General features: G+C 38.0%; 1 pseudogene; it reads right to left on the bottom strand.

Moving 5' to 3' along the window:
* Positions 1 to 3,463: 3,463 nt before the first annotated feature.
* Positions 3,464 to 3,852, bottom strand: LOC130880754 (ATP synthase subunit g, mitochondrial-like; annotated as a pseudogene).
* Positions 3,853 to 4,669: the final 817 nt, after the last annotated feature.

Genomic DNA, 4,669 nt, shown 5'->3' with positions numbered 1-4,669 from the left:
TGTGCTACATGGTGAAACCCTGTCTTAAGAAAGGGCACCCAGGTGGGGAGTGGTGACCCACATTTTAATCCCAGCACTCAGAGGCAGAGGCAGGCCGATCTCTGAGTTTAAGGCCAGCCTGGTCTACAGAGCAGTTCCAAGCTGTTACACAGAGAAACCCTGTGTGCCCAATAATAATAAAAGCAACGGTGATGAAGTACATACAAGTCAATGACTTTTAGTAATTTTCCCCACCATCACCATAATCAATTTATAACATTTTCATCTATTCCAAGAAAACACCATTTCTATTCATTAACAGTTACTCCCCTATCTCTCTCACCGCACCCCAAATCTGCTTTCTATCTGTATGTATTGGCCTATTCTGTCTAAAAACAATCAGAATCATACAATGCACCCCCTTTTGTATCTGGGTGTTTCTAATTAGTGTAACGTTTACAGGGTTTATCTAGCTCATAGCATAGATCAGAAATACCAGTGCTTCATTCTTTTCTATGACTAAATAATATTCCATGTGTGCTCAGAGTGATAGGATCTCTTTGAAAGTCTTGTAGAATTCTGAGCTGAAACAATCTGGTCCTGGGTTTTTTTTGGTTGGGTGACTTTTGATGACTTTCTATTTCTTCAGCAGCTATAGGTCTGTTTAATTTGCTTATCTGATCTTGATTTAATTTTGGTAAGTGATATTTATCCAGAAAGTTGTTCATTTCCTTTAAGTTTTCCAATTTTGTGGAGTATAGCTTTTCGAAATATGACCCGATGATCCTCTGTATTTCCTCCATGTCTGATGTTATGTCCCCCTTTTCATTTCTGATTTTGTTAATTTGGATATTCTCTCTCTGCCTTTTGGTTAGTTTGAATAAAGATTTGTCTGTTTTGTTGATTTTTTTTCAAAGAACCAACTCTTTGTCTCATTGATTCTTTGTATTGTTTTCTTTGTTTCTATTTTGTTGATTTCAGTTCTCACTTAGATTATTTCCTGCCGTCTAGTTCTCTTAGGTGAGTTTGCTTCTTTTAGTTCTAAAGTTTTCAAATGCTCTGTTAATTCAGTAGTGTGGGATTTTTCAGCTTCTTTATGTAGGCATTTAGTGCTATGGAATTTTCTCTTAACACGCTTTCATTGAGTTTCATAAATTTGAGTATGTTGTGTGGTCATTTTCATTGAATTTTAGGAAGTCTTTAATTTCCCCCTTTATTTCTTCCTTGACCCATCGATGGTTCACGTGAGCATTGTTTAATTTCCATGTGTTTGTGAGTTTTCTGGAATTAGTATTGTTGTTGACTTCTAGTTTTAAAGCATGGTGATCTGATAAGGTACCTTTGATTTTTCCTTTTTTTTTTTTTGTATTTGTTGAGGTTTGTTTTCTTACTGAGTATGTGGTCAATTTTTGAGAAGGTTCCATGAGGTGCTGAGAAGAAGGTATATTCTTTTCTGTTTGGATGGAATATTCTATAGATGTCTGTTAAGTCCATTTGAGTCATAACATCTGTTAGTTCTCTTATTTCTCTGTTCATTTTTTGTCTGATTGACCTGTCCAGTGGTGAGAGGGGAGTGTTGAAATCTCCCACTATTAGTGTGTGGGGTTTAATGTATGATTTAAGCTTTAGAAGTGCTTCTTTTACGTATGAGAGTGCCCTTGTATTTGGGGCGTAAATGTTCATTCAGTATTGAAATTTCCTCTTGATGAATTTTTCCTGTGACTAATATGAAATGACCTTCTTTGTCTCTTTTGACTGATTTTGGCTTGAAATCTATTTTGTTAGATATTGCGATAGCTACACCCACTTGTTTCCTAGGTCCATTTTATTGGTATATGTTTCCCAACCCTTCACTCTGAGATGTCTGTCTTTGAGGTTGAGATGTGTTTCTTGTATGCAGAAGAAGGATGGATTCTGTTTTCATATCCAATCTGTTTAGCCTGTGTCTTTTTATAGGTGAGCTGAGTTCATTTACATTAAGGGATATTAATGACCAGTGATTGCTATCTCCTGTTAATTTAGTTTTCATCGTTGGTGATGTTAACTTGTGCATTTTTTCTTCTTCAGGATTTGCTGTAATGAGATCATCAATTGTCTGGTTTTTGTTGGTGTAGCCATCTTCCTTGGGTTGGAGTTTTCTTTCTAGTATTTTGTGTAGGGCTGGGTTTTTGGCTAGGTGTTGGTGAAATCTAGATGTGTCATGGAATATCTTGTTTTGTCCTTCTATGGTGATTGACAGTTTTGCCAGGTACAATAGTCTTTACCGGCATCTGTGATCTCTTAATGTCTTCATAATGCTTGACCATGACCTTCTGTCTTTCATTGTCTCCAATGAGAAGTCAGGTGTAATTCTGATAGCTCTACTTTTATATGTTACTTAGCCTTTTTCCTTTGCAGCTCTTAATAATCTATTTTTACCGTTTTGTTTTAGTGTTTTGATTATTATGTGGCGAGAGGACTTTTTTTTGGATCCAGTCTATTTGGTGTTCTGTAAGCTTCTTGTATCTTCATAGGCCTATCTTTCTTTAGGAATGGAAAGTTTTCTTCTATTATTTTGTTAAATAAATTTTCTGTGCCTTTGAGATGAACTTCTTCTTCTTCTATACATATTATTCTAAGATTTGGCCTTTTCATGGTGTTCCATATTTCATGGATATTTTGGGTTAAACTTTTGTTAGATTTAATGTTTTCTTTAACTGATGAGTCTATTTCCTCCATTGTATCTTCAGTGCTTGAGATTCTCTCTTCCATTTCTTGTGTTCATGCTTGCGTTTGTGGTTCCTAATCTTTGTCTCATTTCTGTTTTTATAATTCCTTCGGCTTGTGTTTTCTTTATTGTTTCTATTTCAGTTTTCAAGTCCTGAATAGTTTCTTTTATATGTTTGATTTCTTTTTCTTGGTTTTCTTTAAGTGATTTGCTAATATCTTCCAATTTTTTGTTTGTCTTTTCCTCAATATTTTTAAGGGAATTTTTCATTTCATCTTTAATAATTTCAAACATTCTCTTGAAGTTATTTTTTAGGTCATTTTCTTCTGTTTCATCCATATTTGGTTGTTCAGGTCTTGCTGTTGTTGGGTGTTTAGGTTTTACTGGTATTGTGTTGCTCTTTGTGGTGTAGCATGTGATTTTACCTTTTCTACTAATCACTGAGCTTTTTATTATCTGTTTGGGTAGTGTGTCTACCACTGTTTAGCCACAGTTTATGCTAATTTATTTAATTTATACTAATTACCCTGCTTGGATACATATCTAAGCAGTAATACTAAATTTTTTGTTTTGTTTTTGAAACAGGGTCTCACTATGTAAACTTGGCTGACCTTGAACACAAAGAGACCCACCTGAGTGCTGGGCTGAAGTTTCTAAATTTTATGAGAACTCTGTGCTTACCAGAGAAATTTATCTGAGGAATTAATCACCATATTGCTCCAAAGACAGGTCACACATTTTTTTATTTGACAGTTGGTATTTTATTCAGACAGCAGTCTCATTACATGTGGTCCAAGAATATTGAAAGAACTCAAATAAAATCAGATGTGAAGGTCAGTCTTCACACATCATAGCCGACGATGCCACGTTTGCCTATGATCTCTCCGACATAAAACCACGTCCACACCTCAGTGGCCACCAAACCATTCAGCACAGCTTCCTTAACTGTAAGATGTTTGAAGCTGCCAGTTTTAGCACTTTGAATTATTATTATTATTTTTTTTTTTGTACTCTGAATAGCTGCAGGGAGTTCAGCGGGGATTGGGGGAACCAGCTCAACCTTGGCGTATTGCCAAAATGTGGCCGATCAAGGCTTTGAGTAAGTCACAGCAGCGGATACTAAGCCCTGGGGCCTTCTCCGCGAAGTTACAGACGAACTTGGCCATGGTCTAGGGTGGAAGGTCCACCTCCTCCAGGTCACACATCTCACCTTTCCCCTCGTCCTTCCATTTTAGCCTGGTATGGTGGTCAACACTTGTCACCTCAGCAGTCAAGGGGCTGATGCAGGAGGATTTGGGCAAGCTTGAGGCTAGTCTGGGCTACAGTAGAAGACCCTGCACTCAAAACCAAACCAAAACAAAAGGGATATAGTTCAGTTGGTAGAGTGATTTCCAGCATCCAGAGCATTGGGTTCAATCCCCAAACCACAGAGACGGTCCTGGTGGCACCTGTCTAATATCCCAGCAAGAGATTTGAGAGGAGAGGCAGAAGAATCATAAATTCAAGGTCAGCCTCAGATACATGTTAACATGTATGTGGGCAAAGACCATCTGGGCACTCCCGGTACCACATCCATAAATTTGAAGATTTGTTTCCTTTTTTACTTTTGATGTGGAGTTTGTGTGTGTGTGTGTGTGTGTGCATATGCGTGTGTGTATGTGTGTGCATGTGTGTGCGTGTTCACGTAGAGATTGATGTAAGAAATCATCCTCAGTTGCTCTTTTATCTTCCTCACTGAGGCAGGGTCTCTCAATCAAATCCAAAGCTGGACAGTTTGGCCAATCTTGCTAGCCAGTTTGCTCTGTGGAGTTCCTTTTTCACTACAGCATTTTTGAAGGTTTCTGAGGACGTGAATGCTGGTCCTGATGCTTGGATGGCAAGTTCTCTAACCTCTGAGCCATCTCCTTGCTTTGTTTTGCAGATGGTACCCAGGCTGGTCTCACACTCTATACAGCTCCTGCCCCCACTTCTGGAGTGCTGAGG

Source organism: Chionomys nivalis, chromosome 8 (assembly GCF_950005125.1).
Source record: "Chionomys nivalis chromosome 8, mChiNiv1.1, whole genome shotgun sequence".
Lineage (NCBI taxonomy): Eukaryota > Metazoa > Chordata > Mammalia > Rodentia > Cricetidae > Chionomys > Chionomys nivalis.
Note: the sequence above shows the minus strand (reverse complement) of the source record. Positions and strands in the feature narration are given on the sequence as shown.